We start from the raw sequence: 11,274 nt of genomic DNA on the forward strand, positions 1-11,274 counted from the left end.
TTCTGTCGTCATTTGTTTCTTTCTGCTACGTTATCTACCTGTCACACAATTACTTGCTCGTAACTGGTTGAAGAGGACGTTGATAAATAATTGCCCAGATGATTAACGTCCGTTGGGATATCTTGACGCTTACACCTTACAAGAAAGAACAGCATTCTTCCTACACTTTCCGTACGCCATGAGCATGTAGGCGTTCTCTGCAGAGTTAAAGGCCGGCCGCTGTGACCGAGCGGTTTTAGGCGCTTCAGTCCGGAACCGCGCTGCTGCTACGGTCTCAGGTTCGAATCCTGCCTCGGGCATAGATGGGTGTGATGTCCTTGAGTTAATTAGCTTTAAGTAGTTCTAAGTCTAGGGGACTGATGACCTTAGATGTTAAGTCCCATAGTGCTTAGAGCCATTTGAACCATGTTTGCATTGTTAAATGTCATCATCCAACCACGACCTACCGCTTGGACTGTCACCCACTACCAAGTCGCAATGCACTGAAGGAACACACAAGCACGTTGTAAGCAATCATAACATCGTACTTAGCAACTACGCACGCTGAATGGCAGGGACAAGTGTGGTGTGGGAACCTTTCAAAATACGATAACTCTTAGGCTATTCGCGCTAGAATCCTGCAACAAACACCGATAACATTCTCATACACACGACTTTAGTTTGAAAATGTCAGTAGGTATTGCTCCTTTTAAGAGCGTGTATGGTTTGCACTAAATGTACACGGAGTATTACTACAATCTGGGTGTTGGCTAAAAATACGACTCCGTGGTTACCAATTTATCGTGTCTAAATCGCACATCGATTGCACTTTCCATTTCCGCAATACTTGCGGTGCAAGTTTTGGGTGATTGGTTCTATGTATTACATACTACACAACCCCAGTGCTCGCCGACCGCTGGCGACACACATGAACTGTCCGACGAAGGGAGATTGGAGCGGGACGACCGTTGGTTGGTCGTTAGATTAGTCGTCTCATCGGCCAAGGCATATTTGGTCCTTTAACCGTTTCCGCACCTGAGAAGGTGGTCGGTTGGTGTGGAGCAGCAAGGAAATCTCCACGGCGTGTATTTGGCTGGGCCCGCTGGCGGCATCTATGCGGTGTCGGAGTATGTAGTGCTGTTCCCATTGCTACGATGTTCGTGGCTCACTGACCCTGGACATGAAAGTTGAGTTTTGACTTAATCTACCAGCAAGTCGCGACTGTTGACATTGTGTCGTTTGGAGTTCGTTGTCGGCTGTTGGGATATTCCCGCGAGCAACAACGTGTGTTTTCAAGTTGGCAAATTTTAGCCACCCTCCGATGGAGTTTAACTGTAACTGGTTATTTGAATTGAAGTGCACCAGCGGAATCTCCTGCCTTGTGACTGTTAACGTTCCGGTTACCTGCCCTGGCCGTTGTTGTAAATTCAGGCAGTGTATTTTCGTCATCGTGTTGTCGCTGTCCAGCACTGTGTGCAGCTTGACAGCTCAATGTATAACTGGTTGTGGGCGCCAATATCTTCTACGTTGTTCCATTGAACTCCCTGTTGTGTGCTGGTCAGGTGAAGCAGAGATTAGCTTGTCGGTGGGTCCGTTGACTGTCTGTTGTTTGGGTTGTCGTCGGATCGACAATGGTTGGGCCGACTGCCTGTCTCACCTAAGCGAGCGTTAGTGTTTGAATTCCAGGCCGACCCTCGGAACCTCTGAGCGCCCTTGGGCGTACCGCCTTCTCTTGTTTGTTCTTGTTGTTTGTACTTGTATGGCTTCTAGCCTATTTTTAGATTAAGGTTGTTTTGCCCTTAAGGCGTCAGATAGTCTGGGCCTTCAGCCTAATTTAAGAACTGTTTTACGTAAAATTAATGTTATTGAGTCTTAAGTGTTGGGCCTGCAGCTAATTTTGATCTTTAAGTTATTGGTTTTCAGCCATTTTTAAATTGAAGTGGTCTGGCCCTTAAGGTACGAGATTGTACGGCGCTTTCAGCCGCTAATTCAGTTCCAAAACTAAAGCTGTATTTTTTTAATGTTTTTTGGCTCTTTAAATGTTTGATCAAATAAAAGGTTGTATGTTGGAGTGTAACTGATAGCCGCTTATTTTGGCCCCTTTCCACAACTTGAAATACCTGTCCTGCGGGTTTAGCAAGACGTCTCATATTGTCCTACGAGATTTTGAAATGAATGAGAGGAACAGGGAATGGAGACTGCTGAAGGACAGTGAGCAGCGGAGAGTAACGGTGTTTGTTGGCATCGTTGGAGGAAGACGATGCAAGAGGCAGAGAAGATATGTTAAAGGACTTTAATAACTAATTACTAGTATGGAAGTAAGTGTAAGGTAACAGCAGACTGCTGGAGGCTGATTTGCTACTAGAAGGAATGTTAAGGTTCGAAAGCCGTGCAGCAGATTGAGGAATACTCGGCATGAAACACAACTCCACCGAAAAATTTTCAGAGGTTGATCAGGGATGCCTTCTGAGTATTTTGGTACAGTATATGGGACCCACAGTCTCCTGCGGCTCCTTAAAGATTATTCATTTCGTTTGGTTTCTTTCCCCAGCCAATTCTCTATCTGTATTGCACTGACAATAGCACACAACAGTGGAAACGTCGACGGTATGTGCTGTGTGCCTTGTCGCTCACAGTACCTCCTGTTTGACAGCATTAATGCCCCCATTAACTCGTTGCCCTTACACTTGTATTCAGTACTGTTCGTTTCTGTCTAAGAGTTTTGTTTACTGGCAGTGTTAGTTCTGCGCTTCATAGTGATACACAGCAGTACTACGGGTAGCTTTACAGACTGATTTCAGACATATATGCACCTCATGTATGTGTTCACTGAACGCAATGCAAGACCTGCACCTGTACTTAACTGTTGCCGCACCGACATCAAGCACGCGAGCTACTGTACATACGTCGTTGCCTATCTCAAACCAAATCCTGTATTTTGTGTTGTTTGTTTTAGTGATTGCGTGCTATAGGCTTTTTCGCTTTTTTACGTATTTTTTTAGAAACAAAAAGGTAATCAGGGTAACGAACTGAATAAATCATAATCACATGATTACTCTCTAACGAGCCACTATAAACTGTATGTTCGTTACAGGCAAATACTGATCAAGCGCTGAAAGTTGATTAGCGGAGTTCTAGTTATATACATAAATAATGGCACTGAGAGAGAATAGTACGTCTAATTCGTTCTGGTTGATAATCAACTAACGATAGCTCATTCGCTGAGTGTGCGATATCACGATATGCGTTCAGTAAGTTCTGCAAAACATTTTTACGGCAAATTTCGATTGAAAAAATGTGAAATATGTTGTGAGAGATCGTGGAATGTTCTCTCTTCAGCTCCTATAGCTTCACGCAGTTCCGAAAGGTGCTATGTGTGACCCTTAAAATCTCGTCTATAATGCAGGAGGATTCCAAGCAGAGAGCTCTCACTGAGTTTCTTTTCGCCGAAAACCAGAGCACTGCAGATATTCATAGGTACTTGCAGAATGTCTACAGTGTAGCAGCACCACTGTTAAGCATAGGGAAAGTTAGTTCTGTGCAATATTCTGAGCACTAGTTACAGCCAGGTGCAGGCCGGATTGCAGAGTAAAATAGAGGCCACAGGGCCGTCAAATTGCTGAAAGAGTATACATAGTGGTTTTGCATGTCGCAAATCACAGGCAGAAGGTGCCCACTGGCCACTAGCGCGTTATGAGTATGTGACATAAAGTGATGCGTATGGCAAAACTGAAGTGCACAGGCGCTTAGAAACAGGTGCAGGTTTCTAATGAGACTCATTCAAGAGTGGCAGCTCTCCTGAACGGTGGAGTGTGTCACACCACCAGCTGCGCGCAGCAGTAGATGGGGCACCAGCGTTCCAGTCCACGGCAGGTCGCTGGTTCGACCCTCTGATGCCAACGCAGAGTCGGTAGCCAGCCAGCAGCAGGCAACTCCACGGCTCGCTACTGCGGGCAGTCGTCCTGGCTTCCAACACACACTAGAGGCATCCCGAGGCGAGGGCTGCAGATTCAGACTCCGGATCGCGGGCACTTGTTGTCGCCGCAATCTTAGCCACTCCAGCAAGAAGGGCGCAGCTGGCTGCCTGCGGCTCACACCGAGCGCCATCCTGACGACTGTGCAACTCTGCTGCCGTCCAAGGCCGACTCAAAGCAGTGCGTGCACAGGTTGCTTAGGCAGCCATTCCGCACCAAGCCATTTCGCAGACAGCAAAGTGGTGTCCTGAGAATTGCGGGACCCAGTGACGCAGCTCGAGAGGAACGGGGGCACTGTAGTTGGAAACAATAAACCACTTGGAAAACTCAGATGAGTCTTAATAACAGTGCCTTCTACCTCTTCCCGGTACATTTAGTGTTGCTGTTACATTCGGTGGCAGCATCTGCCACTACAAAGGAGACCTGGCAGTGAACAGGAAAGCACGGTAGGATTTCTGGGCGATGTGTCTATCATCATCACAACAAGGTCGCACAAATGTGTCCCTTCTCGTGTGTGCCTGCCGGACGCACGCAGCTGTGATTCCTGCACTGTTGGGAAGTGTGGACACTCTTATTTGAGGTGATCACAAACATTTCGCTACATTCTGAAGGGGTTATTCTGTATGATGCCCTCCATCGTGGTGCAACAATCGTTTCTGAAGTTTATTATGCTGCCCTCAGAAAACTGTAGAAACAACTTCAACATGTTCGCACCACAAAAATACAAATGACCTTATCCTTATCTTTGTCAACTGAAGGCCTCATTCAGGTTTGCGCACACGAAACTTCAATGGACTGTTCTTTCTCATCCACCCTACAGCCAGGACCTCGCACCTTTCGACTCCCATCTGTTTGGCCCAATGAAGGATACACTCCACGGGAAGCAGTATGAGGAGACGATGGGGGGGGGGGGGGGGGGACATTGATGCAGCAAGAAGTTGGCTCCGACGTCGACAAGTATAGTGGTGCCACTCGGGCATACATGCTCTCCTAGGAACTTGTAAGGCGGTCGCACTGGACGGAGGCTATGTTGCAAAATTTGGTCTTCCAGCCAAAAGATTGGGAAATGATACGGTGTACTGGAATCCAGAATAAAAACAACCTGCTTTCAGAAAAAAAGCATGTTACATTACTTAACCAACGCTTCTCGTACATGAAGGAATTCGGCTTCTTTCAGCATTTAAATTCCATCCTTTGTGAACACCCTAACATTAACCGTTCCACATACACTAGTGTTGTTTTTGACATTTGTAATTCGTACTGCAGACGTTCGTAAACGATGCCAGGTTGTGCTGCATTTGATTGTTCCAAAAGAGGCGAAGGTGGATTTCGCATGTTAGCATTTCCACCCAGTGAAGAAAGACGAAAGCAGAGGGCAGTCGCAGTCAACAGGGCTGACATACATCAAACAGGAGCCTTGTGGAAACCAGCCAAGTACTCTTATCTAAGCGAAGTAAGCCGTTTTTGCTTTTTACTACATATAAAACAACTTGCAATATACATAGTTAAATTTGAAAACAGACCTGTAAATTGGCTGTGTGAAAATTATTATAACACATTATTCTTATAAACAAAGGCATTTAACGAATGATTTCGCCATATTGTCTTGTGCTTTTGATTCGGTGAGTGTGTACTCCACTACTCCACTACTGGTCATTCAAGAGTCCCGCCTGCAGTTTGGCAGAAAAATGGCCGCCGTATCGTCCGGTTGGCCACTCTCTCCCTATACAGGCTCTCTATTTTGCACGGAAGGTGGCATTCCGGTCAACGGAAAACCTCACCAACGATGATGTCTTGGCACCTGTCAAACGGGCTAGTGTTTGCCGGGTAGCCTCCCATGCACAATCTCTGTGTACACAGTCACAGACGGTGCAGCATGGCACGGAGAATACGCCTACCAAACACTCTGCCGTGCATGACCTTAGAAAGAATAGCAACTGCATTTATAGGATACGTTTTACCTTGAGGTCAAATATCATTCTGAGGTGCAACAGGAATTACTAATTTATTATCAGCAATTCCATACTTAGGAACAGATTTAGTTCAATGAGTGTGGGAGGACAGTTTGTAATCCCTGACACAGTACTCGTTAAAGCCTGTGCTATGCTCAGTGAGCGGCATTCACCTTATGAGAAAGGATTTTGTCATAGATATCGACCGCGTGTACCTGAATGGTGGCAAATCAGACTTACATCCACTCTGTAATAACAATGACACGTCAAGTAAGTTCGAAATGCAATCACACGTCAGGATGGATCAAAAGCAAACCAGAAGATGCAACCAATGTGACAATAATACGGTTGCCAGCCTAATTAGGCATTAACTGAGATTCTTCCCTGTACAAGTTTGTCTATATTAATGCAAAACAACAAGTTGTAACACTGCATAATATAGTAGAATTTTAGAACCAGAAATTCTATTGAACTGATAGTTTCACATTCTGTACTGATATATCATGAATACATAACACTACACTATAATGTTTACTGCAAAACTTTATACTGTCTATTAATCTGATTAAAATCGGGCATAGGTTACCCTATAAACTGTACTTTCATGCCACACACACAAAATGTCAATTTTGATAAAGATAAAACACTGATAAATTTTGACTTTTATATTAACTTTAACTTTTGCTCGTCAAATCAATTTAGAACACTTCAGAATTCAAATGGATGACCGGGGTACCCTGAAACTGTTATGATCGCTGTATTTAAAAAAATTTATTACTGAATTTATTATTCATTCAAGATTTCCAGTAGATAAGTTACTACTTTTTCATCTTATTTACTGCTCATTTAAATGCCTTTAACTTCATTACTATATCAATACTAAAGTTATCTTTCGACTTCGTTAGACCTTCGCTATTCATTTACTGGTTCATTAACAAAACATTTCTTTAAACACCATTCTAATATAGCTAGTTCTACAAATAATTATTATTAACACAATTTTTAATTTTCATCTCGGGACACTGGGATTGCACAACGTTTGGAAAGGACCCTCTCTAGGTTAGTTGTGAGGGTAATTAAATGATGGAAAAGTTCTGGTAAAATGTAGGTAATTATTGAACAGTTCACTGTATGGTCCACACGCATACAGTACTAAAAGTTTCAACCTACTAGTATCGATGCGGCGGTTGGCGGGCGGCAAGACGGCGAGGCACAGAGCACACATACAACCACAGCTATGGGCCTATGGCTCTTGACGTATCGGCGCTTTAATTCTTCTTAGCGTCGCAATACTTTTCCATCTAGTGCCTATGGAATGTTGCCATGTTGTGTGGGGGTTGGAACGGCATACCCGAGGCTCAGTGAAGCTATGTCTTCCAGGAGAGCCTCCTCGCTCCAGAAGGTGTTGCTCAAACCAGTGCCAAACTCCAACTACTACTACTGAGCCCGTTGTGCCGTGGAGTGCCCGCGCGCATTTTCCCGCGCTCGCCTACCATCCACCTATTATCGTTCCCTGACAGGCCGGGTATTCACCCGAGGTTTTGCATTCTACATATCCTAACACATTGCCTACGTATGGACCGGACGCACAGTTACAATTTTAAACGTTTTACAACAGTTTCAACATTTGTTACATTTCCATTATATTATAATATTACTTGACATTTGACATAAACATTAATATTCACATTGAAACTTATTTACGGTTTTCTTAACATAATGGCATGAAACAAAAATAAATGAAATCAGAATATAAATAACACAAGTTTATCGTAAAATCCGATGAAAAGAATTACTTATATGCACAATAGCACAGAGTCGTTGTTGTTACAAGTTGCCAACAGCTGTGGCCCGATGCTTTAATGCGAAACGTTCTGTTGTTTCTCGGATGTGGCGACAGTTTATAGATACCGAGACTGAATCACGAAGGCAGGGTAGGGCCGACCATTTGTGACATCAGAAAGAGAGGACCGTTATTTAGCTATAAGGGCAGGACGGTACCGCCTTAGTACTGCACGGCAACTGCCGTCTGACCCCCCAGCATCTCCTGGACGTGTTGTATCGAGGCAAACGATGTAGAGAAGGCTTCGGCAGAGTGGCCTTTATTGTCGGAGACCTCCTGTTTGTGTGCCTCTGACGCGTTTTCACAGAAGGGAACGTCTGTAGTGGAATCGTCAGTGTACCACCTGGACGGTCGAACATTGAGCCAAAGTTCCTTTCACAGATGAGTCCCGATTTGGTCTGGACAGTGATTCTCGACGGATTCGCATCTGGAGGGAACGTGGAACTCGATTCCGGGACGCAAACATTGTAGAAAGACACCAATATCGATGAGGATCGCTAATGGTTTGTGCAGTTATTATGTTAAGCACGCTAACACCTCTTCACGAAATTGGAAGTGTGAATCGGCATGGTTTAACTGGGTCCTGTGGGTCTAGACTTCGTACTGATGGACGATAACGCTCCACATCATAGAGTAGACTACGGGTGGTTCATGTTCTCTTGGAAACAGAAGATATTGCATCCGTGGCGTGGCCTGCTCTCTCTCCCGACTTGAATCCCATACAGCATGTCTGGGATGTACGGGAAGAGGGGTTGCATCACGTCAACATCAACCAACCACTCTCCAAGACTTGCGAGCACTTCTGCAGAAGGAATGGGCGATCGTTCACAGCATGCCCCGTCGTCGTCATGTCTGTATTGCTGCTAGAGGTTGCCACTCCCTATACTGACCACGTTAACCATTTGTCAGAATGTGTGTGGAAATCCGGTAAGCTAGAAAAAAGGAAGAACATTTTTGTCTGTCGTTATCCATGTTGCAGTTATTTACGTTCTATGTTCTCTATAGTGTTTCTACTTTACTATCACCTGTTTATACTCTTTTGCGGCAGAAGAAACGCAGCCTTGCAAAATTTCCGCTTGTTGCTTTAACTTTGGACACGAGTGTGCATCGGATTTCCATAAAATGATGTATTACAGCGATCCGTCATATAGCTTCATCAACAATTTTAACGACGAATTACGCAATATTCAAGAAAGACCAGTCGCCACACTGGATACAGTTGCAGAGATTGCATCATAATTCACCGCCTTCATATGTTACAAAGAAGATGCACCTACTTGAATACTTCTTTGAGCGCAGGAAACATAAATAACAGAATCGAATCAAAAATGAACTGAGTCACGTGCACATTCAAGGTGCAACAGTAATTTACATTCAGAACGAATTGTACAGATTTTGACGATTCCTGTGCTATAAAATCCAAATAACGAATTATTCACGCTACAAATCGAACTTGTAGATCTCGTCAGTGTCATGTGATGAATTATAACGATTGCAGTTAGTTCAAGGTTTCGGGTCTCGAAGTTCACTTGTACATGAGATTTGAGAAATTATGTGCCACAAATCAAAACAATTCGTCATAGATCGATTTTTATTGATTAAGCAACTTACAGAAGAATTTCACTGTAAGTAGCAACTGACATCGGACATGTTTATGCAGTATTGCCAACCTTCATTTGGATATCATTCATAGAAATTGGAAGTATTGCAGGTCTACATGACCTACCACAACATCAGTCACTCTGAAGTGACATTTGGCGCCTCTCTAAACTCTGTTTACAGATTTCCTCTCCCCATCAATTTAAGAGGCATAAGGTCACGAAAACGAAGTATAAATATGTACTGCATAACAGAATTAGGCTACCTGAAGTCTAGCGACATTCTGATTTACGCCAGTATTAAAATAGAAGAGCTTTTCCTTTACGTATTAAATTTATTTGAATATCTACTAATGACGTATCACCTATACTTGAATTAGTATTATTTCCACAACCGTAAAGAAATAAGACACTTTCAAGAAATTTCAAACGACTGAGGATTGATGTGTGAAACTTCCCATCTTAAAGAAATATTCGTGCTGATTCCAAAACTAATCTTAAATTTACCGGGACTGTAATATTTCCGAAGTTATGGAGAATTTAAAATTAATATTTAGTTTTTTGTAATATTATTTCAACTGATGCGTTTGGATTAGCTGTATGTGTAAAACAATCATTTGTCCTCCAGCATTCGCTGACTAAATGTATTTTTTCAAAGCAGCCGTTTAATTGTATTTTTATATTACACGCCAGCTTCCTTGGTCAATATGTTATATGAACTGTGAAGTAGCCAGACTAGTAGGACCTTAACGAAACCTGCTACCTTGATATACCGTTAGGGACTTTAGAAGTCATGCAGTCGTGGCAGCAAAATATAAGGTGATGAGTTGAACTGGTTCGACATTTGAAACATGGATTTCATACAGAACTCCCAAAATACATTTTCAGAAGGATTGTATGGTATTTATGGAATCAGCAATGTTATGCTGTTACTGTAAATGTACCTTAAGTAAAAGAATAAAATGATCCCCCACATTGAACAAATGTTGGTTAGGGTCAAAGAGTCTGTTGCTAGGTCTTAGATCAACTTTGCTTTGACAGTCGATAACAGATTATGAAATCTTATAACAAGATTAAAGTTTCCCTATCATATTTCATGAAACTTATTACTTTTAGAAGCATTCTCGCCTTTTTATATTCACTTAATGCCAAACTGTCACTTGAACAAGTATGCAGATGTGTACTTGTTGTTATCATATTGTATGACGGTAACCGATCGCTGTACAAGGTATCATAGGCCAAATATTCCAGTCACATCTACAATCGTTTATTACTTATGTGACGAGTGGGTTTGAAGAATTCGTAAAAGAATAAGAAATTCAAACTCAATTACACATTATTTTGCATAGAAATAGGGAGAAAATAAAATTTGGTACTACAGCACATGAAAAAAAGACAGGAAATAAAAATCACGAAAAATACAGGTAGCGTACCAGCTTCTGTGGACGAGAATCGGCAACGCACGCACTCGATCCAAGGGTAAGCCAATTCGAATCCTGGTGGTAAAAAAAATATTTGACTGGCAAGGTGGTGGTGTAACGCTTTTATCACCAGACATTGCACCAGTGTCATGGTTTAAGTACGAAACCTCCCCGCAGTGAGTCAAGAATGAAGGCATCTGACATTGCTGCTGGTGACCCGTCCGTTGGCTGGGGACGTTAAGCTTGACCATGGGATAATGGTGCTATTCACGAGGAGTGGACTGTGTGCCGGCACCGGATTTCAACCTTTTATCATTATAATCGTCACACACATACATTATATACATGTAATATTACAAATACTGCAATGGAGAATGTAGCAAATATTTAAACAGAAAAATACGGATCACACAAATGTTGTTGTGGTCTTCAGTCCTGAGACTGGTTTGATGCAGCTCTCCATGCTACTCTATCCTGTGCAAGCTTCTTCATCTCCCAGTACCTACT

This window comes from Schistocerca nitens, chromosome 1, assembly GCF_023898315.1.
Source record: "Schistocerca nitens isolate TAMUIC-IGC-003100 chromosome 1, iqSchNite1.1, whole genome shotgun sequence".
NCBI lineage: Eukaryota > Metazoa > Arthropoda > Insecta > Orthoptera > Acrididae > Schistocerca > Schistocerca nitens.